Below are 27,950 nucleotides of genomic sequence, written 5' to 3' on the forward strand. Positions count from 1 at the left end.
CATTCAATACATTTTCAAAGCCTATTGTTTATTTCTAACGTGACAGCTGCTCATTGTACAGCGCTTTAAACTTGATGCAGCAGATTTATACACAAGAATTGCATTTAGGTCTGACACTGTCCAATAATGAAGAATACATGGACATCACTTGGGTTTTTGGCCAAATCAAAGTGAAATGAACTTCATTGATTAAATATTATCTGTGATGCATACCAATAGGCTAATCAGTTTTCTAATTGGTGTTCTATTTGCTGCATTACCAACAGTGTAAAACCGACTTAAGCAAATCAGGATCAAGCATGAGGATTACAGCCAAAATCACTTTAGTGGATCGACAAAGCAGTTATACGAGCAGCAAAATTAGCAAAAAACTTTGCCGCGAACATTAGCAGAGATGCTAACAGACAGAATATACAAAAAACAAGTAACTGGGAGGAAGAGTTGGATATGTAGAGGGTGAAAGTAGGATAGGTCAGGAGTTTAGAGCAGTGCAATACAGTTTGAAATAGCTCTGTTCCATTTTGGTGTTCCACTACTACCCTGTCTCTCAGAAATTTTGTTTGTATAAAACTAACTTGCAAAAGCAAATATGTTTAGGAGGAACTGTAATGCTAGCCAGATTGTTTTTTTAGTAAGATAACAAGGAAATGTTAAAATTTGGCTAGACTCTAAAATGTGCATCTGGTAAGGATGCCCCCTGGGAGGTGTTCCAGGCACGTCCAGCTGGGAGGAGGCCTCGGGGGAGACCCAGGACTAGGTGGAGGGATTATATCTCCAACCTGGCCTGGGAACGCCTCGGGATCCCCCAGTCGGAGCTAGTTAATGTGGCCCGGGAAAGGGAAGTTTGGGGTCCCCTGCTGGAGCTGCTACCCCCCGCGACCCGATACCGGATAAGTGGACGAAGATGGATGGATGAAAATGTGCATTAATATAGATATCAGATCTTGCAGTACAATATAACCTTTTAATGGTTATTCTGCTTAGACTCTTACAGCACTTGGTTAAGGTTAGGGAAAGATGGATGTCTGATTTATTACAGAAAAAGTCTGTAGATGTCGGACCTTCTTTACCAACTAATCTTTGACTCTTTTTAGACATTTAGTGCAGGGCAGCTAGCATACACTGGGATATTGTCAGACTGTGTTGATAATCGAGCAGTAAAACCCAAAGTAAGGAGCTAAAAGATGCTAAAAGGTTCATAGAAATGCAGAGTTAGGTGTTGATTCATAGTGGGTTCAACACTATTTATGACTCCTTTCACTTTACAGAGTAATTTAATTCATGTTAATATGACTTCATGCAGGGTAAAAGCAAAAATCTTCATCCCTTTGAAAAAATAATGTCAGAATATACATAAAACTCCTGACTGGAACCCCACTTTGATGCTTGGGAGTGTTCAGATAATGATTCTCAACATGACTCAACATCCCTTAAACCCTTCAAACTGTGAACCTTGAACAAGGTTTTGTTGCTACAAAATATTTCTGCAACTGCAAGGCCTTCTTCTGGCCTCATATCTATTCAGAAACTGACTTTGGTCGGTAGTTTAGAGCAAATTTGACAACATTTTCAGAACATGTTTTTTTACTATTGGACATCTGTCGCAGAAAATATCTACTGAGCTTTGCCAGACAGTTACTGATTTGAAAATTGTAAGCTGACAGTGTCAGGCTACCATTGCTAAACAGACAAAAGAGCACCACCTTCTGAAACTCACTTTACCCACCTCGTTAACGCTCAGTTACATTTTGTGTATTGCTCATTCAGGACCTCTTCCAAGAATGAATTCAGACACATCTTTAATTCTGAAGTTTGAGTGAAATGTTTGCATTTTGTGTTCTCATTGGGGGCTTTTTGCCAACAATTTAAAGCTGTGTGTGTATGTGTGTGTGTCAGCTGGGAGGACACTTCCTGCTAACAGGCCAGAGCAGGCTCTGAGAGCTGGGGGGAGAGGAGGCAGGAGGAGGGAGGATGGCAGTGAGGCGTGGAGGTGCAGCTCCCTCACAGTTACACGGGACCACACAACAAGACAACAAACCCTCTCTGTTTTTCTTTTTTCTCCCTCCATCTGTGTCTCTCTACCTTTTCCTTTTAGCTGCTGAAAGTGGAAACAGAAACTTAAAAGCAGCGTCAGGTTTTCATATTCTGAGTGCATTGCCGCTAATGGTACTTGATACCCAAAGCATTTACTTGGCTTAACTGTCTAAAAGCGTCACTTTAAGTGTGTGTGTGTGTGTGTGTGTGTGTGTGTGTGTGTGTGTGTGTGTGTGTGTGTGTTCTGGGTGGGACTGTTTAGCTGTCACCTACATAGAACCCATGATGCAGGGTCTTAGCACTAGCTTCTCATGGCTGAATGCACAGGAAACACACACACACATACACATATATATACACACACACACACACACACACACACACACACGAGGCCTCGCAGCGTTGACAGGTGGAGGTAAACGGAGCAGAACTCTGCTAATCCAACTCTGCCTGGGAGAGGGAGAGAGAGAGAGAGAGCAAGAGGTGAATCAAGAACAGAGTGATGTGAGGTGTAGCAGTGTTTTCTTAAACACTAAAATGTCACTAAATGACACATCATTGTAAATGCATTTGTGCAGTCAAGCATTGTTTGCACCTACACACATTTACTATGAGATACCCTAATACATCAGGAGGATTTTTGAGAGAATGAGTAACAAAATGACGCACAAGATGTTCAGGACCCCACATACATTTTACTACTTTATAGATACTAGTAGGGCTGGGTACCGATTCAATACTTTTTAGGCCCCAACCGAATTGCCTCTAAAGTATCTAGTAATGAAAAATGCCTCGTCATTCCATACCAAATTTCAATACCTAAGGAACAATTCTCATCAGCGTAAGTGAGCCAGTTAGCATGTAGCATGTAGCATGTTTCTACCAAGATCTGATAAAGCTACTGATTGTCTGTCTTACATTTTACGTTGTAGAGGCATGCAGGAAAAACTTATGTTACGCACAAAGACGGGGTAGTAGGAGCTGAAAAATAAATAAAAAGATTTGTGCCGTAATGTGTAGTGTTGTAATTTATTTTGTTCAAATTGTTTAATAAAATTGGTATTGAAAAAAGTATCTTCCAGGAATCGGTATCAAAGTCACAGTATTGGTATCGGTATCAGTACTGGTATCGGAAATTTTGGAACGATACCCAGCCCCAGATGCTAGACATCTAACTGAGACACATTCTAGCTAGTTGTTAAAAGGTGTAAATGCACCCACCTCTTAGATGTATACGTATTCCTTGGTCCTCCCAATAGTGTAACTTCGTAAGTAAGCGGCATGTGAAAATAGCCTCTACAGGGTCTGTCCAGTGTGATTATGGCAGCTGAAGTTACACTAATATTAGCCATCACACTCCCTGTGTCTTAAAGTGCTCATATTATGCTTTTTGGCTTTTTCCCTTTCCTTTATTGTGTTATATATCTTTTTGTGCACGTTATAGGTTTACAAAGTGTAAAAGCCCAAAGTCCACCCCAAAGGGACTTACCATCTCCAACAGAAAACACTGTTCACAAACTGCTCCAAACAGCTCTACTGTAGTCCAGCCTTTACTTCCGTGACAAACGTGCGTCACTTTGCAACACACGTTATAATGCTCGCCTAGCTGCTAGCATGGCACGCCCTCATACTGGGTAGTAGTCCTTACCTAACTACTGCGCATGTGCGACTCCCAACAAAGATGGAATAAAACTGTGATGCCTCACTCTGTAGCTAAAACGGAGAGCTCAACACACAGGGTGAAAAGAGGAGCTGCAGCAATGTGCAGTCCAGCAAAAATATGGTGGTTTTTGAAAATTAAACCATGTAAACCTATTCTGATATAACCTCTAAATACAATTATGAACCTGAAAATGAGCATAATATGAGCACTTTAAAGCATAAGGAAGAAGGTGTAGGGGTTCCAACATACAGTATATGAAGTTGAGCTAAGCTGTTGTAGCATTTTATCGGATCCCTGATCAGTGCAACCACTGAAGGATCTGTGTGGGTGAGAGAGCGGTGAGAGATGAGATGCGTATATGTGCCTAAGGTGATCACATGATCAGAAACCGATAATGATGAATTATGCAATTTGTATCAAAACCAGATACTGAAAAGAAGGATACCAATGGGCATTTGCAGTCAATGTAAACTCCATGAAGCAAGCAAATACTGAATAAACTGTAGATACAGTATAGATGTGGGACCAGAATGAATTACTACTATGAAAAGACATCTGGGTTTAAAGGGTTATACATAGTGCAGGATATGACAAAACCTCAGACTTCTGAACGCACCTACACACACACACAGACAGCTGGGAAGGGCAGTCAGGGTAGATCTTATCATGCCAGTCTTGTGTTGTTTCTTCAGGTGCTTTTACAGCAAGTTAGACCATGCAGCCTGCCTGCCCTGTCTGTACGCACGCACGCACGCACGCATGCACGCACGCACGCACGCACGCACACACGCACGTCTTTCGCTCTGTCTTTGATGTTTGTACATTTAGCTTCGGTATCTTGGGGGCATTTGATGAATGTCAAACTACTTTCCCAGCTTTGCTCCATCTTTCTTTTCTGTTTCTTCTATATTTTGCTGTTTTTCTTGTCCCCCCATCTTCATCGTTTTCTTTGCACCCCTCATCTCCCCCTTCATCTTCCCCCTTTCCTACTACCTGTCTTCCCACTTTTCTTTCTTCAATCATAACTCCCTCCCACCTTTCCTCTCGTTGTCTTAAGTGAGTGTCATCAAGCTCACAGATGTTTAGCACCATATTACCACTAAACCCTGTTCCCTACATGTTTTTTTTCTCTTTCTCCTTCACACACACACACACACACACACACACACACACACACACACACACACACACACGCACACACACACACACACACACACAAAGAAAGGGCTGCTGGAGTAATCATGTCATGTAAATTACCGAGCATACCAAGAGGCCTCTTCACCTGCAATCAGCCTCACGGTGCTTTAGTCCAACCTGCTTTCAACAAGAAACTTCTCTCTGCAAAATGGAGGTGGTGGAACATTTTCTGACACATCCAGGAATGTAGTTTCAGACAAGACATGTTACTTATCTGTATCTATGTAAGTATTGTGTCTGCACATAGGTTTATTTATTGTGGTGTTTTTGTAAAGGACCACTGTTTTTGGGAGACTAGCCTGTTGATTAACTTACTCGTTTTGTTAAAAGTAACCTGAATATCGTCCATGTGTGTCCTAGGAAGATGCTGTATGTTGACACTGCTTTAATAATTCTGGATTGACACAACTTGCAACTTAGTCTTGTTGGTTTGGCCATTGCTTGTTTGTTCTGTTGGTTATGACAACGTTTTACTCAGCAAAGTTTTTGCTTAAGGCATTGAGACAGTAAATTACAACAGGGCAATAAATAATAACTGATAAAAGATTACAAAAATAAGACTGAAGTTGTTGAAGCTGGAATTAATTGTAATTGATTTGTATATACTGTATATCCAGCTTCGTGTGGATTTGCACCAAATATAAGTAGCATTTAAATACTAAAATAAGTGTGTAAATACAGTGATGACTTTTTCTTGTATATACAGGAAGCAAAGTTGGTGGGTGATAGGTCAATGTGTTTAGCTGTGCAATAGATTACTATATTTTTACTTTTTAAAAGCAACCAAATGTAGTTTTGTTTGTATTCAAGTTGTCTCTGAAAAAACTCAAAACCTATTTAAAGCGTTTTATTCATTCCTCATGAAATGCCTTTAATTTTACATTTAGATTATTTTAAAACATGTATTGTTCACGTTTGTTTGTTCACTTAAGGCCTTCATCTCCCGTTTTTATCGGTGTATTACTACCAACAGATTTGTGTTTTCACCATCCGAAGATAGCAAAAATGTGTATCATGTCACCCTTTTGCTCGTGGTGTGCTTGTGTGTTTTTGTTTGTGCTAACAGAAGATACAGCTAACGGTCATTTACATTGTAAAAGTGTCTGTCACCCTAGTGAACTCCTGCTGTGCATCCCGGTGACAATTTAACCTACTAAGCCCCCCCCCTCCCTTCATAAACAACCTCATCGGCCTCTGTGTCAGCGTGACAAAAACATTTTTCAGCTAAATGTAGCAAAAATGACAAGTATGGATTTAAGAAAGTCCTCTTTTACCCTTACATTGACTTTTATGAAGGGGCAGGAAATGTTTTTGTGCTATTTTCCCTCAGGGTGTCGAAAAACATCAGAAAACTGTAGCAACTGTTAATTTGTTATAGGAGATGTAAGACTTGACGTGATTTTCTTTTATTGTGCTCTTATGGAGCTGTATTTGCCTTTTGTCTGGTAAAGGACTGTTAACATGGATTGACAGTCTTGTTTATGTGGCCAGCAGATAGTTGGCCTGAGAGAGGCTTTGTTCAGGAATATTTACAGTAAGCAGGTCCTTAGGAAGAAATAGGCTGCCCCAGACTGCTCTGACCCTCCAACACAAAGAGGTTAAGCCTTCAGGCTGCTGCTAAAGTGTGTCTAGTGAATCCAAACACTGATGTTTGTCTTTGTGTCTTTGGTTATCAATATGCTGAACATGGAGCAGTTTATATACTTGCCCTCTTTGCCTCGTTTTACCACATGTAATAACATTTTATCCTGAATTACTTCATATATGATCTCTTTAAATCCTGTTTGAGTGGTGTTTTAAACCTTGGTTTCCTACCAGATTTCCCTCCATAGAGCGAGATGTATCAACCTGACATGACTTAACTGGATCCCATTTTTAGGGCCCTATGAAATCTGTTGTAATTTTTTTTCAAATTCCGTTTTATTTATTTTCAAATTCCATGTTTTTGGATTTATTTTTAGCCCTTTCGGGTTTTTCGGATTTGCTTGTTTTCTTTTCACTTCTAAGCAGTATTGACCTTTCTGTCTTTGTCTTTTGCGGGTCCAGTCAACAGTATTTTGACAAAACTTACAAAACAGTCGTCCAGATTCATAGTAGTCGTTTGGGGTATTGTTGAGCCCGGTATTTAGCAGTTCATTAAGAGTTTCTTAATTTTTTTCGCCACCGTTGACTTATCAGGAGCCACTCGCTTCGACATATTTTTTTTCCCCATGCAACAAACTCGCAACGTGAACGTGAGGACATATGATTACTAGGCAACATGTTTAACAAGGCCATTTGGCCACGGTTTAGGTAGAGACCTCTCTACGCTTGTTGTTTTAAGCTGAAAAATGAGAAGGAAGTAAAAAACAAAAAAAATTGTTTAATATGTCAACAAAATATATGCAAATTCCGTGCGATTCCACGTGTATAAGAGAATTCCATTTTCATGTGTAGATTCCGTCCGCGTTTTCCGCATCACGGAAATCATAGGGCCCTACATTTTGCAACACATTATCACATCATCAGCAGCATCATCATTGCTGATGGAAGCTTCTTTCCTGCGGCTGTCACCCTACTAAACTCCTGCCCTGCATACTAAGCCCCCCCGGACAATTTGCACTACCCTACCCCACCCATACTGTTCTATTTATTTATTTATTTACAGATGTACATACTGTACCTACACCTGTACAAAGCCATATTCTACTGCTCTTCATACTATTCATCCTGCACATACACTTATTCTTACGACTCTTATAATGTTACCACACTGCACACAGCTGTACATACTGTACATATGTGTCTATATGGTTCATTCATTATATCCATATTTATTCTTTTTCTTATTATGTATTCTGTTAATACACTGCATATATCTATATCTATATTATTCTTACTACTATTAATGATTAATTAATAATGTCACTGCTATTACATTGCACATATATGTGTGTTGTTCATACATTTATACATTACATAGCCATATTTATTCTACTCTTATAACACTGCAATATATTTCTTGTCCTGCCTATGCACCACCTATATCGCATTGCACTTTTCTGTTTTTTTTGCACTTCTGGTTGGACACAAACTGCATTTCGCTGTCTTTGTACTTGTACACTGCACAATGGCAATAAAGTTGAATCTAATCTAATCTGAATCTAATAAGTAAAGGTCTCAAGATAACTAATGACTTCCTGCCACTCTATAATGTTTTTTACTTTCATGCCAACAATAATTTTAAGGGGAGGTGCCAGTTTCAAACGGGGGCAAATCTTTTATTTTGGAAGGAAACTCTTTACCGTCTGTGTCTCAGACTGCTGCCAAATCCAGTCAGGCTTACTGTATTTTACCTGCCACTGGCCATAATGCAATGGCAGCTTAATATGTGACGGGCTTGGCAAGGCATAAATAAGGATTAGCTGTTTGTCATATGTGGTATATAGAATAGATGCAGCATGTCTCAGTTGAATACAAAATGCAATGCAGCTTTTAATGTCAGCTGGGAATGGCAACAACATGGATTAGTTTTTTCTTTTTAAATCTTCAAAGTTACACTTTATAGTGTCGGTGGAATATATATTTTTTTTTGAGTTGTGGTGTTGAGGCACCAGATAACCACATGACACATAATAATTAGACATGTATTCTCTAAGCATGTCAGACATACAGAACATGTAAGTTTTACAGTTTCACAACAGCTGGAGCAGGTAAAGGCTCAGTGTCTGACTGTTACAGGGCATCAAACCTGCAACACACTGGTCAGTGGTGGTCAACCTTCTCTTCCTCTTAAGGCCCTGAAACACCAAGGAGATTGTCCGTCCGTCGCCCTACATTTTGTGGTGTGTCACGCACCGTCGCCACACGTCGGCCTGAGTAATTGGCGTTGCTGTCCGTGTCAGTGTGAGGAATCCATCTGATTGGCTATTCAGTTTATGCAAATTTATACACAAGAAGAAATAATCTCATCTGATATATCCAATACACATAGAGCTGTCAAAACTGGCCAAAAAAGACCAGTTTCTTCTAAATAAACTTATGAGTTTGATTGGATTATGTATTTGTATCTATTTATATTCATAAGATGGCAAACGTACAACGGAACGGAAACTACTTGTGTAGGTATATTTATTTTACAAAATAAGGTAATAAAATAATGTCCTATACCGTAAAACTTAATACAAAGACCGTACACTCTCTCTGCACTGTGGTTGGTGCTAGACTGACAACTGAGCCCCTAGCAAGCAAGCTAGCTAACTAGCCAGCCATCAAATAAGTAAAATGTAACAACTTAATGTTTCATTTACACTAGGGTGACCAGATTTCCCGGAACTAAAACCGGGACACTTTGCGCGTGACCGTAGTGCTTGTGCACACACACGCTTTTTAACGTGAACATGTGCCAGCTCAGGTCAGACATAGACACAGACAGATTAGACACAATTTTGCCAACAGCACATGTAGGCCTACTGCTCACATAATGGGGTATCTCAGTTAATATTCATGAATTTTCTTGGTATGTAGCCTACATATCTAAGAAATAATATTAAAAGACATTGAGAGAGTTTCGTGTAGGACCAACTTTATTTTTCAGAATTAAAGCATTCTTTTGGAAAATGCACCCACTGAACTTGTGAAAAACTTTGTGAAAAGGTATTTTTCATTGCATGGCAATAAAGAAATGATTTGGAACTGCTGCCACAGGCTTGAACTAAAGTTATGGTAACACTTTACAGTAAGGGTATATGAATTATGAATTCATGCATGAATGAATTCATGATTTGTGCATTACTTCATTCCTTTATATCTTCGGAATCATCAAGAATTGACATGAGTTCATAACCTCTCATTCATGACCTCATGCATGAACAACACATCAACTAAAGCATTAGGTAAGGTGGCTACATCATTATGCACAAGTTCTGTTTAAATCAGAATTTGCGCAGTGAAGACCACATTTTTTTCAATAAAAATAAATAATCATGATCATGCTTAATAAATCATAATTCATAATGATGTGCCTACGTACCTAATGCTTTAGTTGTGTTGTTCATGTATGAGGTCACAAATGACAGACTATGAATACGTCAATTCCTGATGATTCATTGGAATATTTAGGAATGCAGTAATACATAAATCATTGATTACATAATGCATAATAATACATAGCCTACATCAATTAATTCATGCATTAATTCATGCATTAATTCATGTACCCTTACCGCAAAGTGTTACCAGTGTTATTCTAACCAACAACACACACACACACACACACAAATGTAATCTCATTTGATAGAGCAGGTAGCTTCCCTATTGGAAACATTCATTCCGTATACAGTATTTGTTAGAGGAGTGAATTTGCTCAAGAATCAATTTGTTGGCTGAAAGCCTACTGTGAAATTGCGCACGTGTCAGCAAAATTGGCCCTTGTGACGAGTAGCGCCATTAAGGTGGGAATGGTCAAGCGGTTCCTCTCGTCAGTCCATGTGTTGTTCATGAGCGAAAAGATCCGCTCAACAGGAGCATTTGTGCCCGGTAGACATATGGCGAACTGACAAAGGAGACCTACATTTTTTAACAGAATCTCCCTGCTTTTGAAATGCGCGAACATTTCCACCCAGCGCTCGTCCGCTTTCCAGCGGACCTGGAGGGACTGGTTAAAACGAGACAGATAAGAAGAGGCATTGCAATAAAGTTTACAAATATACATTGTAACGCTGGCTGCACAGATTATGCAGATGCAGACCGCTACAATTGACTGACACACACACACACACACACACACACACACACACACACACACACACACTCACTTTCTACATGGGTTTAGTTAATGATCGGGCTGTAATAAGACCACGTTGGCTATGTAATCGCTGACAACCGGGACAATTGCATAGTGGTTGGTGTAAACCGGGATATTTTAGTGTCCTAACAGGCTTTTGTTGGGACACGCAACTCAGGATCGGGACTGTCCCGGTCAAACCGGGACGTCTGGTCACCCTTATTTACACGCTCTTGTCACATTGTAAAGCACATTTCTATCGCCAGATGAGTGACAACTTGGTTTGGCTAATTTTCTGTAACCATAAAGGCATGTTGGGTGGAATTAGCAAGCTAACTAGCGAGGGGCCGCTTCAGGCCCTCGGTCCCTCCGCTTCCAACTGCATGGAGACTCTTTTGCCAAGAGACAGATAACCGCACGGGAGATGGACAATCTGGTTAGCCATCTCCTGGTGTCCGCTTTTATTCCCAGCAGGGAGTGAAGCAGAGGGACCGGAAGCTCGGAGCTGCCGCTGGCTGATTTGGGCAAATACTGTCTTAGTTGTAGGTATCATAGCAACATTTGTATCAGGTTTCTCTTATTGAATGATGAATAGATTACCGCCATAGGCGACGTGGGGTGACGTGGGGCGTTGTGAGGCGACACAACAGTTGCCACCACTAATTTTGGCCATCTGCTTGGTGTGTCAGGGCCTTAAACCAGTTTTTTACTCATTTTATTTAGTGAAATACACCAGCATTTTGTGCTTAAAGTAAATGGGCAATTTGCTACTCACTGTCACCAACTGACAGACTATAACAAATGCATGAAAGCTTTTACAGCTTGCTATCTAACTATTGAGTGTCTGAAAGGTCTTTCTTGGGAAACATTATCTAATCATGAAGTGACATTGACACTGACAGTGAGCATGTGGGTCATGTGCCTGCATTCAGTTAGAAGTTGGAACTCCTGCTCCAGATTTCCTTCCTTTTTGAATCCAAAATTACTTTAACTCGGGTATGCTTTTCAAGCCCTGGTTATAAACATGCCTTCAGTACAAGGTTACCAAAAACTTGTATGTTTGCTTTCAAAATCTTTCTAAAATCTTGATTATACTCCCAATTGGATGTGTATACGGACAGCTGTGGACACCACAGATGCATAGTAGTTCTAAATACTATCAGTTTGAAGGACGTGTTCCACAAATACGCAGTAGATCGCCTCACTACCGCTTGCAGCATAGTACGCGTTCACTGTTTTTTTGCTCCCACGGAAGAGCCGCCCGGACCCTCGTGGACATGGGTAGGGCCCTATGAAATCCGTTTTTATATTTTTTTCAAATTCCATTTTATTTTTTTTTCAAATTCCGTGTTTTCGGATTTATTTTTTGCCCATTTTGGATTTTTCGGATTGGCTTGTTTTCTTTTCACTTTTAAGCAGTATTGACCTTTAAAAACTCAGTGACACAAACTCACAATTCAGCTTTTTTTTATTTAAACTGTTAATATATTCAGCAAAACACAATCAAAATTACCTAAATAAAAGCTTTGGATGCTCACCTATAACAATGTTGAGGACACTGCGATCTCGGTTGTCAGAGGTTTCGTCGATAACGACAAAGATTTTCTTTCCACGGATCTCTTGCAGCACTTGCAGTGCTGGTCAAAGACCCGCGGCAGGTGGGTCTGCCTGAAGCTGCTGGCGTTTTCTGGGAGTGCGCCTCCCAGAAACAAGAAACGGACGTATCCTCTTCATTTTCTCTAGCGGTATGTCAGCTTCAGCACACATTGCAACAAAATCTTCCACAAACTCACGCCTCAATTCAGAGTTTCTTAATTTTTTTGCCACCAATGTCTTATCGGGAGGCGCTACTCGCTTCAACATTTTTTCCCTCGCAACAAACTCAACGTGAACGTGATGACGTATGGTTACTAGGCAACAGGCTGTGCCATTTGGCCACGGTTTAGGTAGAGACCTGTCTCTGCTTGTTGTTGAGACCTTTCTCCTCTTGTTGTTTTAAACTGAAACATGAGAAGGAAGTAAAAAAAAATAGTTTATTTAATGTCAACAAAATACATGCAAATTCCGCGTCTGTCCGTGTTTTCCGCATCGCGGAAATCATAGGGCCCTACATGGGCGGATGACGACATTTACGTCATGTGGACCGAACTGGACCCTCGCGGATACCAAATTAAATTAAGCTTAAGTGTGATTTTCAGTCTGCCATGTTTTAAATCAAACAGCATACCAATACAGTCATGTTGGTAAATCTGTCCCAAAAAATGCTGGTGTTCTTGAGCAGCCACACAAATAAAAGTGTTTCTCTTTTTCATTAGTACTGAGATTTGTTGACAAAGTGACATTGCTGGAATTGCTGGCGACCAGTACTGCAACTAACATTTATACCCTGGACTTCTGTCTCATAACTATCTGCAAAGCATTGCTCTTTTGTGGAGCAGTTTAGACTTCGACAAAAGAAGGTTAAATGAAATTGATTGGTGCACAACACAACTAATAATCTACAATAGCTTCCCCCACTTTGGACTTATCTCAAAGGTTAGCTCTGTCAAGATGATTGCTATTGGTCAAAGGTGCAAAATCGCCTCTCATAGTTCCCCCAGATTGAGCTCGATTTACTTTGACCCTGTTGCACTAATTGCGTCAATTCCATTAGAATGCTTTTACTCTTTTAATGAATTAGTGGACATGCCTAACTGTTTGTACCCACATATCCCCATCTAAGTGTCATCTAAGTCACATGACCAAAAAACATCCACCAGCTGTGGGACAGACAGACACACACACACACACACACACACACACACACACACACACACACACACACACACACACACACTTAAGTTCAGGCTCATTCACCTGGGTGGGCCTGTCTGTCTGGCAGCAGTGTGAGGATTAGACCAGAGATTAGACTGACAAAACACACACACAACAACAGGAGGAAGTCAGGGTTGTGTGTGTGTGTGTGTGTGTGTAAGAGAGAGAGAGAGAGAGAGACAGAAAGAGAGCTAGAAAGAGGGAGATGGGGAACTTAGGTGTGTGCACTGACGTGAGTGTGTACATGTCGTGTGTGTGTGAGCGCTACTTAGCCTCGGAGGAATCTCCCAGACGAGTCACTCTCTTCCTCTCTTCTAAGTCATCCAACCATTCAAGTCAAATCTTTCATTAATCCGTTCAGTTAACAGTGCATTCCATTCAAATCTGGCTTTAACATTTTATGCTAACTGTGCATTCCATTCAGGTCAACTCATCCAAAATTATATTACACTGAACCCAGACAGGAAACGATAATTGTTTTTCAAACGTTTCAGACTTACCTGATACTTTCCCCTGCCCTCAGCCTAATTTTAGACTTTAATCCTGGTTCAGTACGCCCAATCCTGACCCACCCTGAGTCTTGACAGTTCCCTCAGGTTTAACAATGACATCAAATATGAGGTGAGTTTCTCAAAGTTGATAAACCACTTCAGGTTATCGCTCTCTGAGGAAAACAGGAAGCTACATTTGGCACCCAGACAACCACTCTAAAGATCCAAAGCTTTAAGTACGTATGAAGCTGGTAGTTAATCTAAACAGACAGCGTGTAAGAGGTGAAATGATGAGATAATGTTGGAAGCTATTTTCAAAAGGCATTTTAAGCAGCTGTTTTTCACAATTTGTGGAAAATTAAACTTTGTATGTTTTGGTATGACAAAAACTGAGAAATATTCCCACAGGCTATGTCACTTTTCAGGTTAGTAGCTTACATGATGGCAGTTTAAAACAACAACAAGAAACTTCCGAAGATGATGTCAACAAATCAAACATGTCCATCAGCTAGACCGCTCGTAACACCTGAACTGCTAGTTCAGTGAGGACACGAACAAATTTTGTAAGATTGTATGACAATACACTTACGTAGAGTGTGACACTGTTGGCCCGAGTGTCCCCTTCATAGTTACAGGGATAACTTAATCTTGTCATGGAAATTACCCAGCATGCCCAAACACCTGTGTAATCACCCCCACTGTGCTTCAGTTCACCTGCTTTAAACTGGAAACTTGAATCTGTAAGTGGAGGTGGCATTTTAGTACTAATGTAGAAATTCAAGATTACATGTTTCTTATCATTCATATTATCTTCTTATAGTGTTGTAAGTGGAAGATTGGTGTGTTGCTTATTGTACCTGATAAAGCATGAGGATAAAGATCTACCGTTTGTTGACAAGTGACACTTAAACTCTCTCTGCACTAAGTCATACATAGAAGATTACTATACAAATTTAGAAGATGAGATCTTGTGGCATTCTTATGTTAAATAATTGTTTTGCAGGGCGCCTCTTTAGCTCACCTGGTTGAGCGTGCACCCCATGTACAGAGGCTCAGTGCTGGTCACAGCAGCCAGTCTGACCTGCAGCCCTTTGCTACATGTCATTCCCCACCCCCTCCCACTGTCTTAATCTGGCCTATAAATAAAGCCAAAACAATCTTTAAAAAAATAATAAGAATCATTTTGTATTGTTTAGTCACAAGCTACTGTTTCCATAGATGAATAATAAGAAAAAAAATAGTATGGTTGCTTACTGTGAACGGTTCTAAAGTGCACTACGTAACGTTGCATCAAAGCAAAGCAGATGCACTACAATAAATTGTGAGCATAGCACCTAAAATTTGCCAATCCGAGGAGCTAATGTTATAAAACAAATGCTTTTTAGAAGAGCTAACACATGTCAACACTGAAAAATGTCCTCTGGTTGTTTACTTCTGTGGTCACTGTATCGCTCTGATTAGCTCTATATTGCCGCCTTTAGTACTGCTGTTTATTACCTCCACTGGTGGGTAAGAGCGCGCGTTCAGTATGTTCACCAATGAGCGTTTGTGCCATCTGGGCCAGACATTGTCATTTGCGTTCGCCTACTTGTGTGGACCACTTGGTGTTTCTGCCCTAACAGGTTTGATACATCAGGTCAGAGATCAGGTCGGAGCTGTCAGTCGATGTCGACGTAAAGCCTTGTCTGTCACTGGACTCATTGTCAACACACTGCAGTGGACCAGGCTCATTCCAAACTGTCTGGTCTGCAAGTGTGTGTGTGTGTGTGTGTGTGTGTGTGTGTGTGTGTGTGTGTGTGTGTGTGTGTGTGTGGGGGGGGGTGATCCGTCACATTTACCTTGGATATAAGTTGAGTTGTAAAGGCAGGTAAACACATTCCAGGCTTTTTCTTTTGTCCTGTTTCTGTGTGTGTGTGTGTGTGTGTGTGTGTGTGTGTGTGTGTGTGTGTGTGTGTGTGTGTGTGTGTGTGTGTGTGTGTGTGTGTCAGGAAGTACAAGTAATCAAATACATTTACTCAAGTACAATTTGAAGGTACTTAACTTAGATTTTCTTTATTTACACATTTCAGAGGGGAATATTTTACTTTATTGCATTTATCTGACAGCTGTCGTCATGTATGTGCAGATTCATTCAATGTGAGGTAATCTAGCATGTAAAAATCCACTAAATGTTTAGAAAGCACGAAATAAATTATTTCTTCCTTCAGTGCTAATGTTATTGTTATATAGCTTGATCTATTTTATTGTTTATATTCTATATGTTTTATATCTGTTCATACATGTTCTGTGTGTGCGGCGTGGAGGTGGCTGCAACTACATTTCATTTTATTATTTCATCAATTCATTATTAATAATTTAGCATTCTGAAAGGGATCCTTTACAGTGAGCACATACATACTTATAAATATGAATACAGTATTTGAACATTGTGGTAATATTATACCAAATGAATAACTTTCAAAACAAATTATGAAGTGCTTTGCAATTCTATAAAATAAAATACTCCAATAAAAACACAAACAGTAAAACAAATAAAATGAACAAACAAAACCTGTTTTGAGAAAAAAAGATACAATCTTTGCCATCCTGTGTTCCCCTGACAATCTATCTGTAGTGTTGAAGCCCTCATGCCAAAGGCTGCCAACAGGGTTGCATCTAAAAAATCTGAGCCTGAGCAGTTTAAGACAAAGAGTCCTGCCAAATAATCAGCTGTGATGCCTTTCTTCTGATTCTTATTCTGAAACATAAAGCCATCTCATGAAGAAAAGCCAAAATGGGGGGAGGGGGGGGCGGGGTCATCAATGCCTCATATCACTGCTTTTACTTTAAAATGTGTGTATAATTTGAGTGCCGTTTGCACATTTTACCTGCAAACGTTCACTGTAAGCTATACACACATGCACTTCTGTGTCCATGCATACATGTGTGAGTGCCCGTGCTCGCTTGTAGCCTGGCCTTTTCAAGTCCTTTGTGAGTGTGTATTGTCTGGGCCAGTGATAGAAGTGGTTTTTGGGAGGGGCGGAGGTTTTCCAGAAGGTATTTGTCCAGAGCGAGGGCGTCTCTGCCCTGAGACTAAACAGGAATGAGCACCAGTACAGAGCGACGCTTAGCACAGCTCAGAGTAAACACGACACAAACTGGACAAACCGGACGTGCATCAAATCACATATACTGTTAACTGTTTATATACCCATTATTGTACAAGTTTATGAAAGTAAACTTCTCTGAAAATGCTAGTTTTTTTAAAAAGTTGAATTTTTTTTTTATTGATATGCATTTTATGTTTTAATCAGCTTAACAAAGCTATGCCTCATTTTCTATTTTCTAAGGCAGTTTTTTTTAAAGTCTGGATCGTAGATTAAGCTTTTATGGTAACGGCTGCTGTTCACGGCTGAAGTTAAAGCCCGGGAACAATGCTTAAAAAGTTCCAAACCGTTTGAATCATCTTTTTGCTGTAGGGTAAAAAGGTCAAGGAACATTCTTCCTTTCACTGCTGCTTCTCTGTACTTCTCTACACCCCATCCTACCCACTAATACCCAATATTGTAATAACAGGTGCATTTATCACAGAGTGGATCACCTTGGCGTTCTTGACATTTTCCAGCGGTTACTTTTTTGCATTGTCACATAAGCGTTTGGTTCCTCAACATGAATTTAAAAAAGGAAATTAAACTTCCCATCTTTCCATACCTTTGTAGATTGTGTAGCGTTTTGCATTAAAATGCAACAATTAAACTTTCTCTACCTACAAATTTTAAATCCTTTCCTTCTGGGGTGGTCTGCACTGATCTCTTAACTCTGGCATACTGGTCAAAATGTGTGTGTGTGTGGGGGGAGAGAGAGTATGATTCAGACTATTTAGGGTTTCAGCCAGCATTAGGAGTGGGGACGGCGTTATTGGGATAGAGCCACCTTTGTGGGGAAAAACTTAATCTGTATGTTTGAAATGATAGAGTTGAAGCTAAAACCACCTAAACAGCACTTTGTTCTCTGGTTTCATTCTCAAGTGTGAGAATTTGCATTTTCTTTCTGTTTTATATCATTGTAAATGTATTATCTTTAAGTTGTGGACTGTTGCTTGAAGATACAGTATGTAACTTTTCTGCATTAAAATGTCTAAAAACGACCATACCTATGTTCTATATTTTTATGAGTTGTGTAGTTACACTATCCCAAATGTTTACACCAAATGTCAAACTCAGAGAAATCTGTTATTTTATTTTCAGATACGTCACATTTCATTTAGTCGCCTGTCAGTGGCGTCATATAACCTTTCACCATCTAGTTACTCGTAACTTCCGTCAAAACACGGCAGCCAGATGATATGTTCAGGAGTAATTGTAAATCATACAATGTCACAGAAAAAGTACTCGTAACCGTAATACTGCTTTTTTTGCCACGCAGCATCATTTTGTGATTAATTACATGCCACAACACAGTAATACAGCAGAGATCTTCCATCCAAACGTCGGCCATCCAAACGTTAGCTAGCTAGCTAGCTACGTCTCCGTTAGCACTACCAGTGTCCGTGCCGAAAATCTCCTCCCTGCCGAATTTCTCCCCCCTTCGCGTTTAGAGAGAGCAGCCAGAGAGCGGAGTTTGCTTCCTGGGGAAAACTAAAGCCTTTCACCCAGGAAATGCATGTTCCTTAGGACCACGATATTCTTCCTAATCTTATCTAGTCGTTTTGGTGCCTAATCTTAACTTTCGTCACGGCATAACGCTCCTATTTTGTGGACTAAATTAAACCGTAATGTCTGCTGAAACGACCGGCAGCTGGCGGTGCTTTGTACCCGGCATAAAGTCACGTATTTTCGGGTAATTGAACCACCAACTACCGCTGATACAACGAAGGTCTGTAGCCGACGTCACGAAGCTCTGAAGCGGCTTATAGAGCTCATAGCCAGCCGGCGTCACATGACCAGCCGGCGGTCTCCTAATTTTGTAGGATATCATACGTTTTGGCGTGCATACATTTTTGTACGATATCATACGGACCCGTTCATGAGAGTGCGTTGTACTTTTTATGTACCACAGCATCACTGAATGTAACACTTGTTTTGAAAGCTTTTCATGAACCCTAGGGCCAAAAAACTTACTTGATGACTATGCAAACTTAACTTTCAATTCAAGTGGAAAGAAATTTGGAAAGAAATACTTCAAAGCAAACTGTTATAACAGCAATATGTATAATAGTAAATGGGATTTGAGGTTTTAATCTCTGCCTTGGCTCGCATCCAGCACACCTGGCTGGGCTCAAACAAACACACAAACAGGATCCTCAAAGACTTACAGATACAAATTGGCAAAAGAGATCATTAAACAGTGTAAAGGTGGGCTCAGTCACTTCCTTTAAATACAACCTCGCTGTGGTTACAGCTTTCACTGTCTCCTCAAAGGAAGAAAGAGGAGGGAGGATCGCAGTCGGCACGAAGACAGACAGAAAGATAGTTGAGGGAGGAACTGGAAGATTTGAATGCAGACAAAAGAATGCTGAAAATGAAAGACATTCATAAAAGACAAAAAAAAACAGTGAGAGTGATAGAATACAGGGATGGAGAAGAAAGAAATGGAAGGAGGAGAAGAAGAAATGTATTTTCTCCCAGTTGTTGACATGGTGTCAGCCGAAGCTATCAGGGTTAGAAAAACACATCAGAGATTTGTTTGCTCTGTGAGAGTAAACTAGCCAGAGCAACGCCCTAACCCTGCATCGCTTTCGCACTCGCACATGCATGCGCACACACACACACACACACACACACACACACACTGAGAAAAACAAAGTGCGAGGGACAGGTTGGCTCTTGCAGCAGGGAAGCAGTTTGCGGGAGCAGACAGAGAGAGTGAGAGGCATTAGGAGGTTGCTCTAAGGCATGGCCCACATTCACTTACCTGGTCAGGTGGGGCGGGGTGGGTGGGGGGCAGAGAGACACACCGTTTAAAAGTAATATTACCCAAACAGTGACTCTACTTAATTTTAATATTTGCTCTAAATAGCCAACGTCCTGCAGGTGTTTTTTCCTCTGTCAGGAGAGCTGCCATCCATGTCATGTGGAAGGTAAGGATGAAGGATTCCCACGGTTACTACATGCAAGCATTGATGCAGAAATAAAAACAAGTGTAAGAGCAGTACACAATTTCACATTAAAGCAGCCCATGAGCCGTGATAAATATAGAACAATCTGAATATTCCCAGATCAGTCATGTTACACACATTATTGACAGAAGAGAAAGTCAGACACACTGCAGGAAAGAGTTGCACACACACATTTAAAGTGACCAATGACAGGACATTAGATTTTATGTAGTTCTTACTCATTCATGGCAACATTATGAATTCTAATCACCACCCCCCCACCCCCTGGCTCCTCCATAATTCTAACGCTGATTTCTGTATTATTTAGCACCAAGTCACCGTGTAGTAGTGTGTTCAAAATAATACGAGAATCACAGTCGTAACTTTCACTTGGGTATCAACGCAAATGATGGTAGACAGCAGCTAATGTACTTACAGTACAAGAAGGTGACACTGAGTTCTGTTTCGTTTCTGTAATTAGATTAGCTACATGAACACATACACATTCATACGACACATTTCTGTGTTTGAGTGACTGGCTAACATCCTCTAACCCCCTAATAAGCTTTAGTCATGTCATTAATACTGTTAGAGAGGCATTAAAACACTCTGATCTGTTTGTCTCTCTTTGTGTGTGTGTGTGTGTGTGTGTGTGTGTGTGTGTGTGTGTGTGTGTGTGTGTGTGTGTGTGTGTGTGTGTGCGTGCGAGAGAGACCTGTCATTGGTTGAATATAGTACTATATGTAGTATATGTCTGCTTCCCTGTGTCAGCTTGTGAACATCAACATTAAACCCTCATTAAAATACTGTTAATCCCTTCCCTTGACACACAACCTGCCTTCAAACGCACACACATATGGTAGGCTACATGAAAACATATGTCTGTTTTAGGGAGGTGATTTGTCATTTAGGTGTCATTAGCTGTTGAAAGCTGTACTGTAAAACATTAGGACCTTTAGTTTGAAGGCTGTCAATCAAGTTTAGGAACCTTTTTAAAGGTCCTATGACATGCTGCTTTTTGGATGCTTTTATATAGGCCTTAGTGGTCCCCTAATACTGTATCTGAAGTCTCTTTTATATAGGCCTTAGTGGTCCCCTAATACTGTATCTGAAGTCTCTTTTATATAGGCCTTAGTGGTCCCCTAATACTGTATCTGAAGTCTCTTTCCCGAAATTCAGCCTGGCTCTAGTGGCTGTAATTCAGCCAGAATTACAGCCACTAGAGCCAGTCCCACAATGAGCTTTGTGCCATTTCTGTGTCTGTAGCTTTAAATGCTATTGAGGAGGAGAGGGGGGGGCAAGGTGGAGGGTGGGGGTGTGGTCTTGACCAACTGCCACTTTGCTTGTTTGCAAGCCATGATGTCTCTCTCTTTCTCATGGGTGGGCCAAATTCTCTGGGCGGGCAGAGCAGAGAAAGGGGAGGTAACCTTGCCTCTTATGACCTCATAAGGGGCAGATTCCAGATCGGCCCATCTGAGCTTTCATTTTCTCAAAGGCAGAGCAGGATACCCAGGGCTCGGTTTACACCTATCACCATTTCTAGCCACTGGGGGACCATAGGCAGGCAGGTGGAACTCATATTAATGTTAAAAAACGTATTGAGCAATTTGAGTATAGTGAAACAAGTTAATTTTGATATCCATTTTGTGCATCACAGCAGCAGAATACTTTGCGTACCATACAACATACGCTTTCTTTATTTAGAGAGAAGGGGAACTATTTGACATATGTACCCACTTGTACCCTCTTATCATTTACACTTGTTAGCTTGAGATTAGTGAGTCTGTGAACATTTGTTTAACTGGAATAGTTGTTTGTGGAACCGCTGTCACCAAGTCTATCTGGATTCAATCTTGAAATTCATGCATTAAAAAATCTTTTGAGAACTTTTTGAGGAAAGCTCCTATCCTTGAACATGGGCCCCACCTGAAAGTTGCCCACTATGTACTTGTTTCACATAACGCATGAATTGAAGTGGAGGCATCGGTTAGTGAAACAATCAAACACTTGTTTTTTTGGTTGGTTGCTGCCTCGGAGGAAAACAGAGAAGTAGAAAATCATTTAACTGACTGCTCTTACAGATGATGCTATACACTGTGATTTATTTAACTTGAAGCACTGGTCTGCCCCAATTTTCCTGATTTTAAAATTTTTTTTAATTTAATTTTTTTAAATGAATCATGCTACTTTTAGTTTTTTTTATACTCTACATATAAAACTATATTTCAAAAAATATCCACGGACCTCAACAATGATCTTACCCAACTACTCAATTTGAGACCCCTTCAAACACTACTGAATAATGTACAAATTCAGAAAACTGCCGCACCAAAGTTGGGTTCACCTTTATGCAGACAACAGCATTTTGTACTGTTGGGACAACACAGTCTAGTCAACTACGTCTAGCTTTTTATAAACTGCAACTTCCATTCAGTACTTTTGCAAAAAATGGTTAAAGACCTTAAACTTTCGATAAACGCAAGAACTGGTGTCCTTAATTTATTATTGTTCAGCATATTGTTCTGCAATACTGTATACCATCAGATATGAAGTATTTTGTCCCTGCCCCTCATAAAATATAAAATTTGTATATTTTACAATTTGTGTGATTTTTGATAGTGAAAGTGGCAAGACTGTACAGCAATTAAAGTCAGTTTTCTTTCCCAAGTCACCAAGGTTGTACAAGAACCTAATTCACTCTGAATAATAATAATGTGTGAAGCCCATGATAATGGCACCAGCAATTTAAATGTCTGAACTCTTTTAAACAGTCTTTCAGTGTTATATGTCCTCAGAAACATCCTGTTTCAACAAATATATAACATTGCAGAATAAAGACCTGTTTAAAATGACGATAATGTCCTTAAGCAACATTTGAATGCAATTATTTTTAACAAAATGAAGATATAATAAATAGCAAAACTGCCATGTGTCAGTTATCGTGAATATCTGCAGAAATGCCAAACTAAAAAAGAAAAGCAGACAGGAACAGAGATGAGGAGAAAGTGAGAAAGCGTGTGTGAGAAGCACGATTTGACATCCACAGAGTGCTGTCTCTCTTTACCTTGGAAATAAACAGATGGAAAGTGAAAGAGAACAAATGAGAGAGGGGGAGGGCCCAAACTGCCATGCAGAGAGGCATATTTACCAGTGGTGTTTGTCAAAAAGACATTTTTCTCTGGGCAGCTATTTGGCTCCCGCCAGGCAGTTGTGACAGGGAAATACATTAGGCCTGATTTGGTTTGTTTTGGTTGTTTTGGAGATGCTGCAATTATGAGAGACAGGGGCTTGTGATCAAATAGGGTCAGTTTGATTCTTTCTCTTATTCAGCCAGCTGTCCTGTGCTTTTGTCTGATACTCTTTTTCCACCTGTTACACTGTCTTGCCTCCTACCTTACTCTCCTCTTTCATCTCTCTTGCTAAAGTAAAATTGTAGGACTTTTTCATGAATGAATTAGAGCTCTTTTAGAGCTCCTCCAAGATGTAATATGAAGAGGGTCAATTCCAAAATCCTACACATTTAGAAAAATTGTGCTACTTGAAATGTGTCAGATATACAAAGTAATAATAAGAACTCATTCTGTAATGTCAAGCAAATTACATGAATCCCACTTAAATGCATAACTTTTATCTGGAAGTAAACTGTTTTATGGTTTATGTGCTATTTGAGTGGACTGTCTGGTTTCCGCAGCAGTACATCTTATAACTAATTTGTGAAACAAGTCGTATAAGACATGTTAGCATATCGTTACAAAGCGTCCCATGTGTTTTCCCAAGTTTTCTGGCATTGCCTGACTTTTCTTGAAAATGAATTCAATTCCCTGACTTTCTTCCCAGTCTAGAAAACAAATTCATATTCTAGAAACATCATGAGCAGCAAGAAGCCTGTTTCTTCTTCATACTTCATCTCCCTCACACTTATGTTACTTTCTCCACTTCCCTTCAGTTCAATTTATGTCAAGACTTCACACTCTTATCTGGCCAAGGAAGGTCAAAAATCGTACTGGAATGAATTACAAAAAAAGAAACGTCTACTTTAGTGGATTTTTTGACAGCACTCATATTTTGTGACATACAATATTTATAGATTTTCATATCTGAATAATAACCACACATACAACAAAAATATAGTTAAATAGTATATTGTTTGGCAGATTTTATGGTTCAAATCACCCTAAGGTAACTGCACAGAGGACTAAAGAATGTGGAGAGACTTCCATTCTTTCCTCCGCTCACTCGCTCTCTTCCTCTCTCATACAGGATCTTTGTCTTTTTTTGAGTCTCAATTTTTTTGTGTCTAAATCACAGCACATCTCCCCCTTTTCATGTATCACATACTTTAATACTATATGTTGCCCAGATTGATTTCTCTCTCTGCCTTCTCTAGGTTACTTGCTGTTACTCTCATCCTCTGTTGGGGGTATTACACATTAGCATATATTTGTATTCATCACTTTTGAATAGATAGGCATGTGCTTTAACTTTTTTTTTTTTTACTAAAGATCTCAAACTGAAAGGTTGTTTTAAAGTTTCTGCATGAAAACAGCACAGCAAGAAAAACTGAAACTGAAACAAAATGCTCTGTATATGATATATCATACAGTCTAATACATACTATTAGACTGTGATTTTAACAACCTTAAAGCTACTTAAGGGAGAAAAAGAGGAACATTGTATTTTAGGGGTTAAAGAAAAGTATGAGACAACTAATTATCTCTCTCTCTCTCTCTCTCTCTCTCTCTCTCTCTCTCTCTCTCTCTCTCTCTCTCTCTCTCTCTCTCTCTCTCTCTCTCTCTCTCTCTCTCTCTGGAGGGCAGCCAGATGGTTATGGACAATAAAGGGTGCTACAGGAGTATATAAATGTGTGTATGTGTGTGAAAGAGAGTTCATGTGTGTCCATTTCAAAGGCTCTTCTCAAACAGACCTCTCCTTTAAGGGACTATCTCTCTCTCTCTCTTTCTCACTCACACACACACACACACACACACACACACACACACACACACACACATCCCTCTCTTTCCTACGAGGGGCTAATAGGGTGAAGTGAGTGTGTCTCCGTATGAACAGTGGGCTCTCTTCAAGGTGACCGCGGCTCTGGGTACTCGGGGTCCTGTTGGGATTTGGCCTTTAATCAGCGACATCAGTGTGCTTCATAATCTGGGTCAGGACCCTGATTTGGGTCACAAGTAGATTACATGTGGTCTCAAAATTCTTCAGGAAACACAAACCACTTCTGCTTCAGTTGAACAAGACTGGTTGGTCACTGCCTGGGTGTGATTCTGAAGACCACACGGGTGTATAGATACTTTTTATATCTTCCAGTTTCTACAGTGTTACTGCATCCAACAGCTGCCTGATTATAATGAAGACACATATATAACTACTACAGGAACAGCTTCTGTTGTATTCTTCTGGTGTTTATTTATCCAATTGTGAAGAATCTTTTCTGAAAATATATAGTAATATATGAATTGCTATTATTCTAGCTATTGAGGTTGGCAGATATTTAGGAGGAACATCGATTGTGTTAGCTGTGTGTGGAAAGCGAGTGCTATTTTCTTCAGTTTTGTGAATACAACTATGATTTAATAGTGTCAAAGTGTGTTAAACATAAGATGGCTGTTTGTTTCCTACCCACTGTCAACATTGGTTTCTTTTAACTACAATATTTCCCTGTAGTTACAGTAGTTACCTACAGTATAACCTAGTCTGGCTCTGACAGATGTCCCTCCCCTTCCGCTATCTCGGCTATCTATTTTGCAAGGACACGTTGTGATTGGTGTGAAGAAATACAAACAAGCCAGAGCGTTTTTTTTGCCCATATCCCAGAATAGATAAGCAGTGTAGGTCTCCAAATGCGAGACCACCTGTAACCTAATCAAACCATAACCTCCTGCTGGTTATCAATTATTTTATATTTGTTTTCATTTATCACAGTTTTGGAAGACCGCGAGAAACAATGTCATTGTGTCAATAGAGACACCAAATAAGAAAATGGTCATTGTTGTTAAGCAAGTCAGTGAAAAAATGTATTTTGTATTTTGTTGTTTATGTTAGAGGACTTATTGGCCTGAAATATTCAAGTGGACTGATGTTCATAAACTGGAATGGTGGTTTAACTTTCTCTTAAGTTTCAAAAATCTAATAATTTTCTCATTTTTGAAAATGTATGCTCCACATTATGGTTTACATTGATTTGTAGTGTCTTGTAAGCTCATATTTGTACAATGTAAAATTTAAAGCCCCCAAACCAAAACACAAGAAACTGTATAATGGACTACAGTACACACCTGTGTAACAGACACTTTAAACAACAGTTATTAATATGACCATCGCCGGCGGTAATTGCTACATCTCTGCTCATGTGGAAACAAATGAGTTGTTTAGTGATGGAGACCTTTCTGATCCCAGGGTCACCTGACGAGCTCTACCCATAATCCCTAAACCAAAGGCCAACCAGGAAGGTGAAGTCAACGTTGCTCTGCTATACAAAAGATCTCGCTGACACACACACACACACACACATATACAGGCACATGTCGACACATGAGCACACAGAGCAGCTGTTTAAACTCTCTTGACACTGAGACTGCACAGTGCTGCAAACATGGATGGAAACAAGCAAACAAATAAGCCTCGGTAAACAATACAACACGTTGGTAAACAGCCTAACAGCAGCTAAATGTACTAAATCAACTATTGTCATAGTTTTTTTTCTAGCCCATTTACATGGAGGCTAAATTACAGTAATCTGACATTTTTAATATAGGAGTTTTAACTACAATGTTGGAGGGACAATTGACCCAAATCTTAAAATAACATGTTTTCCACTGCAGTAGCTGTTTCAATTGCTTAGATTTAGAGATATGTGCTGCGGAGACTTCTGTCAATGCCTCAATACAACAGAGCTGACTTCCATTTCAAAAAGTTTCAATTTTATGTTTATAATGTAGTACAAAAGTAAACCGAGCATTATATTTCAGTTACCATTTAAAATTTTGCAGAACTTTGAAGTAATTTGAAGACATTTCTGAAATGTTCTGCTAAAAAAAAGTGAATCAGCCTTTGACATTTTTCCTGCAGCTTATAAAGACAGGTGGATGGAGACGTGCCTGATGTTTCTGAAACTGGTTCAGATGCCAAGATGCTCTCCAAGGAACATAAGTCAGAACTAAATGAGCCACTGTCTTGTAAAAACATTTAGTGTGTGTGTGTGTGTGTGTGTGTGTGTGTGTGTGTGTGTGTGTGTGTGTGCGCTCTATCTGTCTGGTTTCATCTTCCCACCCCTCTCTCTCTTTTTCTCTCTCTCTCTCTCTCTTTTTCTCTCTCTCTCTCTCTCTCTCTCTCTAAGGATTAAACATGTTTGTCAATTATCACTCCATCTTGCCTCTAGCACTCAGCACAGCTAATTGAATCATTAAACAATCGCTACTCCTCAGGGAGTGTGTGTGTGTGAATGGGGAGAGAGTGTGTGTGCGTGTGTGTGTGTGTGTGTGGGGGGCAAAGGGGGAGTTGTTTGCAAACACGATGATGCCCTCGGGTACTTGCAATGCACTTGTCAGATATGTTTATTAATTTATGATGCATGCGCGCACACACACGCACTCTCTCACTCTCTCTCTCACACACACACACACACACACACACACACACACACACACACACACACACACACACACACACAGATGGGTCCTGGCAGTTGCTGGTAGCACCATGTGTTAGTCATGGCTGGGGGCCTTTCCTGTTCTCACTCTGGCAACTGGTCGGCTTATACTGGTGTGTGTGATTGTGTGCGTGCGTGAGAGTCTGAGTTTGTGTGCTCTTTTTTTTGTATGCAATCGCACCACCTCTAAAATTTGCTTGGTCTGGACACACGGTCACATATAATAGGAATACTCAAACAGAATT

The sequence above is a fragment of the Sander vitreus genome, chromosome 9, assembly GCF_031162955.1.
Source record: "Sander vitreus isolate 19-12246 chromosome 9, sanVit1, whole genome shotgun sequence".
Classification (NCBI taxonomy): Eukaryota; Metazoa; Chordata; class Actinopteri; order Perciformes; family Percidae; genus Sander; species Sander vitreus.